Genomic DNA, 16,998 nt, shown 5'->3' on the forward strand with positions numbered 1-16,998 from the left:
ACAAACACAGACAAAAAAAAAAAAAAAAAAAAAATCACCTGTACCAGCATTTACAACAGACTAACGAGCACCATTCACATTGTAAAGTTCAGCTAAAACTGTGTTGTGGAGATAAAACCGTGAGAAAGGAGTCGGGGTGTCAGTGAAGGAGGACTGACTCCGATCCAAGGGGGGCAAATCCATAGCAGAAACCCCTGATGCCCGCAGCTGATTAAACCAAGCCTGTGTGACTTTTTCCAAACAGCAGCCGCTGTGTGACTGGAGACCTCTTATATGCTCAGTTCAATCAAATCAAGCTGTGCTAAATAAAAAAAAACCAACTTTTCTGCCACAAAAATCTGTTTTATCCATCTACATGTATGTCTGATGTGGCGGCTGTTTGTGTTTGTTGCCTTTGTTGGGAACTCGGATTGCAAAATTAGTGATGCGTTTATGAGCGAGTTTCAGTCAGGCTCTGCTCTGTTCACACTGACTGTTAGCATAATGTTAGCTCTTGTCCAAAACGACACTATTTTACCAAACTCATGTCATGTCATTTTGAACTAACTCGGTCTTCCCAATAACAAGATGTCCGACTGTCAGTGATTTTAACTTTGTTTTCCAGTTGTTGCTGCTGCTTTATACTTTACTTTACCTGAGAAATATGCAGATTACACAGTATTATTGATTATACAGGAAGCCAAACATGACAGATGTGCATGTTTATGATGATCGGTCAATGTGAAAGGACTGGTAAAGGATCCAGGAGTTACTCCTTTAGGTTACTAATCACTGTTGCTGTGACATGACAAGTGTTTTAGTCATTTTGAGAAGTTTACAGAACTCTAGAAGACACACATGAAATCCATGTCCTGGATTTACTCTAATAAAGGGTTGCCAAACATATGGCTTGTGGGCCAAAACCACCAGAGGGTAAAATCTACCCCACAGATCACTTAGAAATACTAGGGGGTTTCAAATCTTGTTGCAGATTTAGAAAGGCAATTGAGAAAATACACAAAAAATGGGATTATGGCGAATTTAAATTGAATTGAAGTGCACTCTTTTCAAGGATACCTCTGTGCTTATCAGAGATCAGAAATACTGATTTTAAAAGGTGTTTTAATGTGACACCGTCTTATGGCGATTGAGATTCATCCCGCAACTCACAGTAAATGTGTTTCTGGTTCGAACCTGCTGGATGACAGAGCCTTGGTTTGCAATTCCATCCTTAAAGAGGTGGCCCTTGCTCCAAATCTCTGGCAGCAACTTTGGAATTCCCTCTTCCAAAGACAACTGGAATGCACAGTAAGTGCATGTGTGGGTGATTCGCTATCATCACAGCTGCAACAGATTTGCATGAAACCTGCCATCTATCCAAAGTCTGAAACAGACTCTAGCCTGCTCAACCCGAGCTTAGATGTAGTGGGTGTAAAAAACAGATATAAATACAAGTCATCCTGGATGTTAAGTCCATAAATCTTTTCCTCTAAAAACTTTCCTACATTGACCAAACTAAGTTTCAAAACAGAAACACTCACAGTCACATATTCATCCTCATATGATATTTCGCTTGTCGGTCTTCTCTCACACGGCTTACTGACTTAATTTCCAATGAAACAAGTTCTCGAAATAGAAAATTGTTTCCCTTCCGTGTGAATTTCAGCACTGGAAGAAAGAGCTCAGTGGAAGTTGTGAAACCCTTCAGCCTCTGTGTGTTATTTTTTTTTTCCTTCTTCTTCTTCCTCTCCCTCGCTCTCTCTCCTTTTTCCAGGTGAGTGAGCGTCGGGGGAGATAAGCCTGTCACAGTTTCCCTGCAGACTGAAGCGCGGGGAGCACATCTCAAACAGCGGGACGACTGGCCAACAGTGATAGCCGGCCAACATCTCCGTGAGACAGGGGATGTGGCGGGGGGTGGGGGAAGGGGTGGCGGGAGGGGGGGGGGACGCATCAAAAACTTGGCACACTTTCACAGGAGCCGAGGCACTCGGCAGACGTATCTGTGACAGAGCCGGCGTAATTGTTTTGCTTCCAAACGAGATCCACTTTGTTGTCGGAGCAGAGGAAAGAAAAAAGGCCGATGATTGATGGAACTAAGCAGTGAGTGATGGTGAATTTGAATGAGAGGCTTCACCACAGACTGAAAGGTTGAAATTCGGTATTAACAAGCATTTGTACTCCCTAAATGGGGGCTTGTTGAGCAAACTCTCCAAGCTCGGATATATCAGGACACAAACAGTCTCATTCCTCTGATTAGAGGATAAAAAAATCCAGACTGGAGGTACTACACTAGATACTGAAAATAAAAAAAAATGTGCCAGGTAAGGAAAGTAACCCTTGCACTAGTGTTTCCCTCAACAAATAATGTTAACAAAGCTTTATTCTATATATGTGTTTTGTGGACTTGGAGAAGGCGTTCGACCGCGTCCCTTGTGGTTCCTTGTGGGGGGTGCTCCGGGAAAACGGAGTCCGGGGCCCCTTGTTGAAGGCTGTCCGGTCTCTGTATGACTGAAGCAGGAGTCTGGTCCGCATTGCCAGCAGTAAGTTGGACCTGTTCCCGGTGCATGTTGGACTCCGGCAGGGCTGCCCTTTGTCACCGATTCTGTTCATAATCTGTATGGACATAATTTCTAGGCGCAGCCAGGGGCTGGAGGGGGTCAGGTTTGGTAGCCACATGATTTCGTCTCTACTTTTTGCAGATGATGTTGTCCTGTTGGCTTCATCGAACCCAGACCTACAGCATGCACTGGGGCGGTTTGCAGCCGAGTGTGAAGCGACAGGGATGAGCATCAGCACCTCCAAATCTGAGGCCATGGTCCTCGACCGGAAGAGGGTGGCCTGCCCCCTCCAGGTCGGTGGAGAGACCCTGGCCTAAGTGAAGGAATTTAAGTATCTTGGGGTCTTGTTCACGAGTGGGGGGAAGATGGAGTGTGAGATTGACAGGCGGATCGGTGCAGCGGCTGCAGTGATGCTTCGCCGAAAGGCGAAGCTCTCGATTTACTGGTCAATCTTCGTTCCCACCCTCACCTATGATCATGAGCTTTGGGTCATTACCGAAAGGACAAGATCCCAGATACCTGAAATGAGTTTCCTTCGTAGGGTGGCTGGGCGCTCCCTTAGAGATAGGGTGAGGAGCTCAGTCACCAGGGAGGAGCTTGGAGTAGAGCCGCTACTCCTCCGCATCAAGAGGGGCCAGCTGAGGTGGCTCGGGCATCTGGTTAGGATGCCTCCTGGACGCCTCCCTAGGGAGGTGTTTCAGGCCTGTCCCACCGGGAGGAGACCCCGGGAAAGACCCAGGACACGCTGGAGAGACTATGTCTCGTGGCTGGCCTGGGAACGCCTTGGTATCCTCCCAGAAGAGCTGGAGGAAGTGTCTGGAGACAGGGAAGTCTGGGCATCCCTGCTGAGACTGCTGCCCCCGCAACCTGTAATTGTAAAGCATCATGAATTCTAAAGTCCTGAAAAGGTAATCTCGTGTTTCTTAACACATTTTTTTTTCTTAGTGATAGTAAACTAGAGTTTAGGGAAATAGTGGCATCAGAACATCTTAATACAGTGTTTACATGACATGAAAAATGCATCGTCTTTGCATTTCCGTTTCAGGAACTTTTCTTGCATTGTCTCTGTGGCTCACCTGGAAGCATGTGGTTTCATTTCATTTCATTCATTTGTCGATGTGTCCTTGAGCAAAACGCTGAAATCCAAATTGCTACCAATTAAGTTAGAGCAACTTGCAGAAATCCCCCAAGGTGTGTGAGTGTGAATAGATGGATGCAGCTGACAGTGCGAAGTACTTTGATTCAACTGAACAGAATGAAAATATGCTCAGTGAAGACCAATGACCATTTCTTCCACTCCTGCATTCATTGTTTCTGTGTTCAGTGTTTTTCTTCCATATCAATGTCAGCAGCGAAGAAAAGATTGTAAATGAATAAAACTAAATAAAAATGCCCCCGGTTTCCAGGTGTAACACACTGTCAGTGCATTGTGAGCACACACACACATGACCTTTGTTTTCTCTCACACTGTAAACTTCAGATTTCTCCCTTCTCATATACCCACACACTTCCACAAACACACACACACACACATCTCCCCACGCAGCTTCACGGCCGCCTACCGTGCCGCTGGGGCCAGTAGACGTTTTCAGGGTTAATTATGCGTGTCGCACATTCGATGGCCGTCCAAGTCAAAGCCGACACGTGTAATTTTTTCCGGAGTTTATGAATGGGGTCCGACGGCCCACTGGAGGCTCATGGGAAGCAGGTGGCTGCCGGACACTCGCTCTCTAAACGGGTGACGGGGGGCTTGTTCGGCCTCAGTGCCACTTCGAAACGGTCAGCTGCGAAGACCTGGAGCTTCATCTCCAAATGACAAGGGTCAGTTTTTCAAATGTCACCACAAAAGAAAAAGAAAAAAAGAAATGTGAAAGTGTTACATACTTTTAAATGATCTGTATTTTTGGACAGTATAAGAGATAAAAATTAAGTTTTTCTATATTGCAATCGCAGCTGGTACGGTATATCCTCTGAGCGAACCACTTTGGCTGGTAACCACTTGTCATTTCACCATTACTTTGTGCAGTCGGCTATGAAAAGGGTAATTTTCTGCCTTGTTATTTAAAAAGTGGGGTGTGATCTGTTCATAGCTTCGCCTGACCCACAGAATCTGTAAGCGCAGAAGAGAAGTCTGTGTCGGAGCTATAAATGTGAACGTTAACGGGAGTCAAACAGTAAAACCTGCAGTGCATTTTGTAGTCGAGCTCAGAAGTGTGAGCTGTTAGTTTCCAGCCAAAGCTTAAAATACACCCTGAAGAAGAGATGCTGCAGGTAATGCCACTCTCTGTGCAATTCTTTCAGTAAATGCACGAATGTCAGTCTGGAATGTGCTCTTTATTGCCATTTAAAAGTGCAGTTTTTAACTTAAAGTTAGTATTCCAAATCTGCTGCAAGAAAATATGATTCTTTTATTCTTTCAAGAACAAATACAGTTCAGTGGCTAATTATTTATCTTCCAACCATTTCCACTTGGGACTCCATAACAGTAGAGCAGACTTTCAGCTGTAATTACACTCATGTTTATAGTAATAGGAGTAACGCTGCTGTAACACATGTGAGCTGCATACCTACTGAAGTGTTGCTAATAAATGATTCATGACTAAACAAAGTGTACAACCCACACAAACACATCCTCACACAAACAAGCATGTACTTTCATGCCTTCCGGGGTTATTGCATTTATCTCCTGCAGACTGTCTCCAAACCCCTAATCCTCTTTTTTTTTTCTCTTTGAGAGTGTTTTAAAAACAATTTTTGAATTTAAAAAGTCGACCCCACTAATAATCAGTTAATTTTTTTCTATCTTGTTTCTTGTTTTAAACCTTTTTTTTTTTACTTTTTGGTTTCAAAACCCAGTGTGGAAAAATTAGGGATATATTAATTAGAAGTCATGTCAAATATTAATTTCAATGTTCCACTAAACCACACCATGTAGTGACTAGTGAGTACATGTTGGAATAGATCCACATTCTCAGTATACTTCAATACAAAACTTTTTTTCTGCACATAACTGCTAGAGGAACAAAGTTTTGCTTCTTGGTTCACTTTGTTTCTTTATGTACTGAAAGTTCAGTTTTAAACTAATTTCACGCCAAAGTGGACATATTCCACAAAATTTGACTTTCTGCTAAAATCACAGTGTGTAGGCGCCTACGACATACATGCTACGAGAATTGCAAGATAGGTTGGGATCACACACACACACACACACACACACACACACACACACACACACACACACAGAGCCTTCCTTCTGCAAATGCAAAAATAAAACATCATTGTGAATCAGTCTGGCAGTCCCCCCCCCCCCCCCCCCCCCCCCCCCCCCCCCCCCCCCCCCCTCTCTGTTTTTATGGCTTCTCTTATCTTGGCCCCATTGGGGGGAAAAGCCCATGAGGACTTACATCATACCTCTATCTATCGCCCCACCGCCACCCTTTCCCTCAGCACCACCACCAGCATCTCCCCTCCCATCACTCATGCGTTTGTATTTTAACAGCTCTCCAGGCACTTCTTCATTATTGAACACTTTCCCCGACACATTTCCTGATCACTCTCAGAGTCCCAGGACGAAGCTGGAGAGCCCGCAATTAAAAATTCCACCAGGATAAGTCAAACAAACCACAAAAAAAAAAAAAAAAAAAAAAAGATTTAAGGGAGATGTGTCTGTGTTCTACCATTTGATGAATATTTCTCTTCTGAGACTGAGCGTCTCAAGAGTTAGGGGGTGGGGGGACGCGTTGAATCTTATTTGCACTTTGTCTCCTCCGAAGTGGTGGGGTTGTTGTGAGGTTGTGGCGAGGGGGAGGGGGTGGTGATACTCTTTTTTTTTTTTTTTTTTTTTTGAAATAGAAAAAAAGAAAAAGTGAACTCCCTCTGCTGTGAATTCAGAGATGCAGCCTGATGGGACGGTTCACCCACGCTTCACCCATTTACACCCAGAGATGGCAACAGAGAGGACCGGAGTGCTGTCGAGTACAAAGTGAGGCAGCGAAGGGAAAATGCTGGATGTGATGCGCGCACGTATGTGTGTGTGTGTGTCTGTGTGTGTGTGCGGTTGAGGGCAGCTGTGGGTTTTGACTATGGAAAGCATTTTGGTTGTTGAACACCAGCACCACACTGTTTGGTCTTCCAAAGAGGTGCACTGTGGCAGAATTACTGCATATTGCCTATGACAGCGATAACGACTTGGCGCATATTGGGATTATACTGCTGTGTGAAGTCTTGGCGCCCAGCATATTAAATATGCATGAATGTTTGAAATGAATTTTGGAGGATATTTTCCCCCTCTTTTCTCCTGCCCCCTCCCGCTCATTGTCAAACTATATAATCATATTCCTGTCTATTAAAATTCAGATGCATAATTTAAACGTATGACAACGACTGTTCTCTGAAAGAGAAGGTTTGTGTTCGGCAGCTGGCAGCAAGGTTGCTTTTGATGAGCGGCGCATGCTAAATTGACATTGTTGTGGTTGGGGGAAAGAGAGAGAGAAGGGCGGGGGAAAAAAAAAAAAAGCAAAACAAAACAATAAAAGGAAAGCAATCCTTCCAAAATTTCACCCTTGTGAAATTCAATGCCACCACTTCAAAAGTGTGACACAGAAACATATTGGCAGATATGAAATATTCAGCAAGGTTGCAGCGAGGGCTGCAGCAGGTGGGGGCACGTCGGCGTGTCGGCACACACCTGTCAATCCGGGCTCCTTTCATACAGTTTAATTCCAGTCAATGACTTTATCGGCGTGACAGTTGTTCAGTGACGAGTCTGGCAAGGAGAGAATGTAGGTTACATTTTAACAAACAGAAGAAGAAGAAGAAAAAAAACCAGTTTACGGGTTCAGACCAAACGCTCAGACTTAGTGTTGTGTGCAGACAAAAGCTGACAGCGACGGCAAACAGACCCGGGATGAACCAGTCAAACACAGACTGGAAGTTAGAGAAGCCCTGCTAGATGGAAAATGAGAGATATGGGAAAGGAGAAACATGTAGATCTGTATCATAAAAAAAAAGATTTACATGTTGAGAAGGAGTGTAAACAAACTGGGAAAACCCCGAAGAATTGCAAAATCATGAAGGACCTGCTTTGAGAAATATCAATATTCAATATTGCCTCACAGAGAAGGAGATCCCCAGTTTGAGGCCAGACTTGGAGGCTTGTGTTGAGCTTGTTTGTTCTCCCTGTGCATATATCAGTTTTCTACAGGTTTCCTTGCTTCCTTCAAATACACAAGTTGGAGATTATCTGGTGAATTTAAGACCAAGTTTGCGATTCGAGTGAAAACAAATCGTTTCTGCATTTACATAGCTACATTTTTAAAATTATGACAGAGTGCACAGCAGGAGCAGAAACTCTGAAAATGATGTAGTTTTCATGTTGGACCACAAGTTGTCTCTGCTGATTATTTTGTAATGAAACACATGGAAAGTGAGGGTTTGATGAGTCAGGGTAGACGCAGTCCGGAGTACACAGAGGGATGGAGGTGGATGTTGTCTGGAACCGTTTTTTTTATTTCAGGCTTCTTATTCATTTTACAATTCAATTTAACTCATTCAATTGGCAACATGGTTTAGATATGATGGTTAGAGTGGTTATATTTGTGTAAAGAAACAATCCTGTAAACAAGACATGAAAGATAATTGATGAAGAGAGAACATTTTTAATAGTTGTTGACTTGTGAATTTCACTTCATGAGTCAATGAAGTGTTAATATGTTCACAAAAAGGTGATAACTGTGATGCCATGTTTTAAAAAACACAAACTGGGACAATTTATTTGGTGTAAAAACACAAAACCTTTTAGAAACAAGGGCAATCCCATCTTCAAAGCTGCATTTCCAAATTTTTCAGAATCACAAATTCGACCAATACATATGGCAAAAAAAGATTAAAAGGCTCTTTTATTCTGGCAAAAATGTTCTGATTGTTTGTCATTTTAGCTCTACTTTGGGTTATGCTGAGGTGTAGCGTAGTGCTTGACGCTCTTGCATGTGGAGCTTCCATGTTCTGCCTGAGCCTGGGAGCGTTATTCCAGGCTGTTTGCACCCTGCTCTCAGTTCATGGGCATGCTTGTTGTTTCCCGTGTGCGTGCACTGTGATGAACTGAGAATCTGTCCTCGGTGTACCCTGCCCTCCTTCCAATTTGAGCTAAAATTGGCTTCAGATCCCATAACCCGAACTTGGATTGAGCGTGTAGAAAAGATGGATGGATCCATGGTCTTTGCCAACTTTTTGGGAAACATTTTTTGGGGCTTTAGCTGCTAAATGCCCCCTGTGTTCATCACCGAGCCTCGGTGCCAATTCCGAGCTTGCTGCTGATGCAAATGGAATAGACGTGCATGAGACACTGAACCATGGAAAAAATGTTTTGGGGGAAAAAAAAAAAAAAGAAAAAGCAGTGAACAAAGAGCCGAATGAGTCTAAAAAGCTGCATCGAGGCGCTGAAGAACAAAACAAAAGCTTCCGCAGCGTAAACAACTCCTTGAAATTAAGTGGCTTGGCTCTTCTCAAAGCTAAATTCCCAAAGCTAAACATTCTGAATCAGATTCTCGTCTTTCACAATAAACACAATTTACTCATCTGATAATGACTGAATGACTTAAAAGTTGCTGTCGATTCCTAAAAGTGTGTTTTCTGTACCTTTGCAAAGAAGCTTTGGTTGAAACTGTTTCGAAAAATGTTGAGACTTTCATTTTAACTCTTCGGCAGGTGAGCCGGTTTTGTATTAAAACATTGGGAAAAGCTAAAATTCTGACCCAAAAAAAAATGAGTAGACTGACAAACTTTAATAATCTAAAATGCTTGGATGAGTTACGACAATATTCTGTGATGTGACAATCTCAGAACACAGATTTATGATTCTCTCACAGACGTTTCAAGAAAAAAAAACTGGGGTGAATACAATCAAATTTAATTGAATTAGTAATATAATTTACAGGCACACAACAGACAGTGAGGTGAAATATGTCTGCTACTTTCCAAGCTTTTCATTTTTGCCAAAGCAAGCAGTTGGAAAGAGGAAAGCTGTACACACTCCAGTGTAGGTAGAGAGTGAATTATACTGGATATACACACATATCAAATGAGCCCAACTGGGCACATACACACACACTCACAGATGCAGAGATAGACTGTGTGAATGTGTGTGTGTGTGTGTGTGAGAGGGGAATACTCTGAGAGACAGCCAGAGTGCACGCTTGAAAGTAAATGCAGAAATTGGTGATATAGCTGTGGGTGGAGGGCAAACTAACTTTGAACATTCATTGCAGTGAAGTTATTATCCGTCTTCTCTGGAGGTCACAGCCAAGGCTGCTGGGAAGACTCCTCAAACAGGAAACACGCCCACGTACCGAACTCACGGAGCACAATATAGGAAGCCTTTGTCTGCTCCCCAGACCTGAGAGGGAGGGAGGAAGGGATGGATGGATGGATGGATGGATGGACTAGTTGTGATAATCAAGCCAATAATCAAAAGAAAGGAGCGATGTGTCACATATGTTTAAGATATCACATTATAAACTTTCAGCTCGGGTTTCTGCTTTTAAGATCAGGCTTCAGACTTTCCTATTTAATAAATAGTGTTGTTCAGACTGGATCAGGTCAGTCTGAACCACCGTCTGATTAAGCTGCTGCAGGTTTTGACTCCTGTAAGACTTTTGTTGATGCATAAAGTATCTGATCTTGCTTCGGTCACATTCATATCAGCATTGAGCAACAGTTTGGAAAGTGGATCAGGAACTTTTCTAGAAAGAACATCTCGATTTGTTTTGCCATTTTGACATTTTGACAGAGGGGATGAGTTCAGGTCCTGATTTTAACTGAAGCTTCAGTTTTGCGATAACTTAGCAAAATTTTAAAGCTTTATATCTGATATTGTGGCATGAGAGAGGGAATCAATCCCATTTAAAAGCTGCACAGTGGCAGCACACAGACCCACTCAGGGACTATTAGGAGCCAGCAAACAGCTCAATGCCGAACCCACAACACCTGAGCGGGAGAATTCACAGCCGCTAATGCTTTGAGCCCAGCGGCCTCACGTCTCATCGATTTCTCTTCCCGTGTAGACACTGTGTGCAGTTCACCGGTGCTCAGATGGCTACTTTGTGTTTGTGCAATGTTTGGCTTTTTTTTTTTTTTTTTAAAGGATTTTAACCGCAGTCAAAACAAAAACAAGAAAGCCTCGGGCTTTGTGTCAGAAGAGACATCTGACTCAGAGATACACGGGCGACTGTCCACGAAATCCGTCCAGATTAGCGTCAGACATGGGCCGGGCGCTCCGGGTTCAGCCTTCAGACGGGCTTTCTAAGTTTTCAGGCTGTCAGAAGTAATGTCGCAGATGGATTTTATTACTTCATCAATTAATGTGGGGAAAAACATGCAGTCGGCTAGAAAAACACAAATAGGCCCATTTTCATCGAGAGCATTGGAGCAGAACGCACAGCACTCCAGAGGTTGCTTGGTTTTTTTTGTGGGCTTAATCTGTCTCAGATAAAGTCATGATTTGTGAAGATATTTTGCTCTGTTATGGTCGGAGGCTGTGCTGTTATAGATCTCCCACATCAGAGTGACAATATCGTTGGTTACAGTCACTTTCTGAGCCTTCTGTGTGCAGTTTGCATGTTCTTCCTTGGGTCTCAGCTCGTGTCTCAGTGTTGTGTTGTGTCGGCTTCTCTAAAAAAAAATCAGTATTTTCTTCAAAAATTTTCTCCAATTTGTTTGGTGGTTTAGCTGTTTGGATTGGAACCTCTTTTGGGCCCGTTTTGGCCCATGGACCTTATGTTTGACACCCCTGATCTAGACTGTCAGAGGTGATTAACATCATCTACTCACAATGTTCGAGAGAATGAAGGTCAGCGATCTACTGTTATGTTTTCATGTGGTAATTTGAATGAGGCGTCATATTGTACTATATGATTTCAACAAAGATTTCTGACGTAAAACCTTCCAAACGCACTCACTCCCCACGCTTTTGAAAACACCCATTCATTAATGTCAGACTGCCTTTTTATAAATTCTGGCCTAAAATGTTATTCTGATCCTGCTGCATCTGACCACATTTGACCAAAATTGCACCTGTGTGTCTTACACACATTCGTTTGACCTCCAGATCACACATTCTTCAACATGTAAAGACAACACTGAATCACTGCCAAATGCTGAAAGTCATAGTTATTTTGTAAGTCCCTCATTGAAATTTTTATGGTAACATATACAGTATTATCCATTCAACGATATGAAGTGAGTAGATTTATTTTGGTCTTCTGTACTTTTCTTGACTACTTTTTATTACTTTCTACGTTTACTTCTCACATGTTATCAAAAATATCTGTACATTCTCCTCCTGACTTGCTCAAAACAGTTTTGTTTGTTTTTTTAATTTTCTACTGATGATTTGGACTTCTAAAACTTCTATTAGGTTGAAAAACACCAATCCTGACATGAATGAACTTCCTGAACTACACAGTCAAAGTCAAGTTAAGCCAGGTTTCCTGTAATTTCACAAAGAAAATATTACATTTTAGGCCATTTGAGAGATTTAACCTTACATTATGCTTTACTTAAAGCACTTAATTCTTAAATAATGTGTTATCTTGTAAGTCATCAATAATGTTACCCTTCCCGTATGATTCTAAAGTTGAAATTGTGATTCATGTTCATATCGCTGTTGATGGGGTATTAAAATTTTTCTTATTGGTTTGCAATGTAGATGGTAAATTGAGGACTACTTTGTTAGCTGAGGTTGAAGACTGAACTGCTTGGACTCCCATTGTGTGTGTTGGTGAGTGTATCTGGTGTGTCCAAACACCCAGAACGGGCTCTTTCTCTGGAGTCTCCACTCAATAAGTTGGCAGCAAATGCAAAAACCTGCAGGATCAAAGGGAATATCACCCCGCTAATTCAACTTCAGATCAGAGAGAGATCTTCAAATTAAGCGCAGGGTTTTGAAGTAAACGCTGTTTTGCCACCGCGTTTCATTTATTTTCGGCTCCAGCTCTCTAATTGGCCCCAGAGGTGAGGAGAAAAGTGGATGGGATGGGAGCGCGGACACGGGGCCAACTATCCATCTAAAATGTACACTAATGAAAAGGTCTGGGGAGAAATTGACATTTCGGCACAAAAAGAGCAAAGCCTGGTCGGATCGGCTATTGGCTGAACAAGGAGCTTTGTGGGACTGAAAGCAGCTCAATGCCTCAAATCATATAGGTATTAATTAGACTCTGCATCACTGATTTGTACATCTTTTATCGTAAAATGTGTCTGGACTCATATTTCAACCTGGGTTGTGCCTGATTTGTGTCCCAACAAAGCTCCAAATCCTGTCCAAACAAATGCACAAGGACACAGAGTTAAAGAGGCATGGGGCGTCTGCGGCTCAGCTCAGCAGTACATGCACTGGTTGGCTTAAAATGAGTTAATGCTTTAATACATGCTGTTATACGAGCAGAAATGGCTTCATCGCAAAAGTAATTCCCCAAATCAATCCAATTTTTGGGAGACACAAACACAAGCTGGACTATGTTCAACATCTTTAAATTACTTCTCATCCCATTTTGTAAAATAAAACTTATTTCGTGCACAATCATTCCTTGCCGGCATCCTGGAGCCACTTTTTGTGTTCACGGCCGAGGAGGGAGAAGATTCTGGCTCATGGAGTGATCCCAATTTTGGAAGAAAACAAGGCAAAATATCTCTACTTGTATTAGGAGTTAGTAATATAAAAGAGAAATACAAATTAACAAACACAGCATGATTTAAAATAACTTGGCTTTATTTTGTTCTTATTTTTATGCATTATGTCCGGTTTCACTTTAAAATCTGATTTCAAAATGAAGATACTAATTTGTTGCACAAATTGTGGTCTGACTACTTGTTTTCTCTCATAAATTAGCCCATGGAAATTGGAGCGTTTCTTCATTTAGTCACACGAGCATTATTTAGGTTTGTGGCGGATGCCTCATGGTGTGTGTTCCAGTTTGTCCCGAAGGTGTTGGATCAGGCTGAATCGTGTGCTTTATGCAGGGCTGCCAAGGTCCTACGACACCAGAAAACATTCCTATAGGGAACGAGCTTTGTGCACAAACTGTTACTTTAAAACAGGAGTAGGTATCGGAATATTCAGTGATTATTGAAGGCACAAAGCTCTTTTCAGTTCAATTAAATTTAATTTATATAGCAGCAATAACAGCACAGTCATCTCAAACTGCTTTTACAGACAAAACCCAATAATTCCACATGAGCCAGCATTACAGAGGGTAGAAAGGGAAAAACCCCTGTATGGAGAGAGAGTCATCGGGACGTAAGCTCAGTTACTCATTTTCCTCTTCTTGTCAAGTTCTTGCGTACTTTTGTGGAATTTTGTCAAAGACATCACTGCCTGTTCCAAAATTTTAGATTTTAGTTTAGAAATAATATAAATAATTAGCCAAATTCTAATCATTGTCAAATTGACGCTGGATCTATGTGGACTTCTGACATTTTCGACATACAGGAGGTGGTACGGCAGTAAACATCCTCACTCAGCAGCGCACTGTTGCTGGATAACAAATGGAAAAAGAACAAAATGAGGAAGAGTGAGAGAAGCAGGGGGGTTTGTTTTCCATTTGACACTGATGGATCACTTAAGCTTGGATGAACCGGCGTCTGGACAGTCCAGACGTTTATAAAATCCTGTGGATTACAGGAGGGAGGAAGAGGACATCAACAGCAGTACACTCACAGCCAAGACAACATCACATGTGTGGAAAGAAATGACTTTCTTCTCCTCATGAACCCAAGTATGCTTGAAAATTATGTTACGTTTGGGGATTTGCAGCGTTGTAAAGTTTATCCTTCTTTGTGTGTATACAGCCTGACCACCATGTGTTTCCAAATAAAGGCAGAGAGAAGTCAGACGAACAGAAGCCTGTTTAATCCTTCAGTTGATCTTAAAGTCACCATAAAATGAGAAACTGACTTTTTAAATATGTTTGCTCATTCTGCACCTGAAAGTGTAATCCTGAATAACAACAGTTTGTAAAATTTGCACATGACTTCATGTTCACAAGGCTATCTATCTATCTATCTATCTATTTATCTATCTATCTATCTATCTATCTATCTATCTATCTAATCACCTTGGAGAGCTGAAAATCCTTTAAACTGATTTAAGAAATATAATCTCTCAGCTTTATTTAGATTTCTATAGTGCCAAGATTGAAGGTGCATAACTCTTGTCTGCATCACGGTAATTCTACCTGTTTCTCTGTGTGTTCAAAGGTTTTTCTTCTCTAATAATAAACTTGCACCAGCAGACTGAGGCTGCGTTGGAAGATACTCCTGCTCTGTCAAAAAAAAAAAAAAGGAAAAAAACCTGCCTCCTCCCCAAGGCCTCTTATTCATGCTGCCGGAAAATCTCCCACATGCTGTCAGTGAAAACACAAGGGATGACCGTGGGAGCCTCAAAAAGATATTTAAAAATAAATAAATAAATAAATAAAAGGAAAAGAGAAAGACTGTTGCTGCGACTACTGGCAGATTCTTTTTGTTTTTTTCCTTAAGTGTAAAAGAAACAAGGTGGTGGAGAGTCCAAATAACTACACTTTCCTCTAATCCCAAGGGATGTCATTGAGAGAGGATTCTCCACGGAAAGTTTTTAAATACTTAGAAACCACAATTTCAGAGTACTTGTCGCAATATGTAAAATATAAATAAAGAAAATGATTTTCTCTTCCAGACTTGTAAAACTTTATATAACAAGGTATCCCAACCTGCAAAAAAACAAAACAAAAAGGTCAATATATATTTATGTGGATTGCAAATTATTCCTTATTTTTTACTTTGCAAGTTGTACAGTGGTGCAATGGTTTATCGTCAAGGAGATTGAATTTTTGGCATGTGTTTCCACCAAAACAGTGTTCAGGGTCACTGAAAACGCAAGTTTTTGAGAACGGCTCCCAAGGTGGAAATTTTCAAAGCACTCCATGTAAACAGTAGAAAAAACTACCTTTCTGAAAAGCTGCCACTGCTCATGCACTCCAGTCCACAGCCATAATAAACACTTCTTTTGAACATACGGCTCACAAAGATGATCATCAAATTTCAATTGATTTTGGTAAATAAAGCTGTTTTTGTGCATTTTTGACTTGTTGAAATGTTAATTGTAAAAATATGGCCATGATTTTCAATGCACCTTATTGTGAGAGTGTCCGATGAATACTAAACAGTTATTAACAGCTGGAACATTTATGAAAACATGTAGGCTGTTTGAAAAGTAGATATACCTTCACACATATATAAGGTACAGAAAATGTTTTTTTTTTTTTTTTTTACATTTTGATCTTCATCAGCAAACATTGCTTTGATCTGCACAATCCATGTAAATATTAATGGCCTGCCTTGGAGATTTCCACCAGCTAGTGAGACTGAAGAGTTTGTGGGAGACTTTTGGTCTCTAAGTGGCTTAAAATTTGATGCACATCACATGTGTAATCAGAATACAAGCACGATAACAAGCAGTAAAGGACTGAAATGTAAGCCAATATGTGTAATTTTACAAGCAAATGCATACACAAATCTCAACCTTGTTCAGTTTTATCCGTGCTAAAACACAGAAACATCGAAACAAGGATGAATATATTTCAAATGAAGGGATAAAATTCAGATCAAACATCATAAGGTCACCCTCCCAAAAATAAGTGCACTGTGGAGAGTATGAGTGTTTTCTGATGCCTTGCAGCATATCACACAGTAATTTCCTTGTTTAGAGGATCATTCCTGTGTCCCTGTCATTATTATTTCAACAAATATTTTGTATACAAGGTTCTTTTTGTGAATTTCATTTTGATTAAATCATAATATCTAACACAAACCTGAAGTTCGACAGTGATAAAACTCAGCACAGGGCATTTATTACAATAAGAAAGTGTACAGTATGGGTTTTTGCTTGGTTGCTGGAAGTTTGGAAGACAAGAAAAAATCATTGCGTTGAGGAGAACTTGAAATTAACTTCACAAAAGATATAGCAGTATGACTAAATAGGCTATTTCTAATCCCACAGACAGCTCAGCCTTGGATTAAAGTGCACAACTCTCTGCATGTCAATGATTGAAGGGTTTTTCTACACAACTATATGTGTGAATAATCTGTGGAATGGTTAATATGGGAAAAAAAGATAAAAGTCACAAAAAAATAGTTTTAAGCCTATTAAATCTTAGTTGCAATTAAATGCTGAAATATATAAAATAATAGGTGTTTTATTAGTCATTCTATAAAATGTCCTAGGTTGTATTACAAGCAAGTTCATTTACAGTAAGTTGTCAGCAGCATTGATTATTAATTTGTTTCTCCAAAAATTAATGTGTCTGATTATGAATGCATGCTATATTTGTATTTATGTTATTAGTTGATAGTGAGATCCTTTTTTTCTATTACAGTATAAATTTTATAGCGCTTAATGTTAAGTAGTTGCTGTAGAGTTGAACATCTT

Source organism: Salarias fasciatus, chromosome 18 (genome assembly GCF_902148845.1).
Source record: "Salarias fasciatus chromosome 18, fSalaFa1.1, whole genome shotgun sequence".
In the NCBI taxonomy this organism is placed as follows: domain Eukaryota; kingdom Metazoa; phylum Chordata; class Actinopteri; order Blenniiformes; family Blenniidae; genus Salarias; species Salarias fasciatus.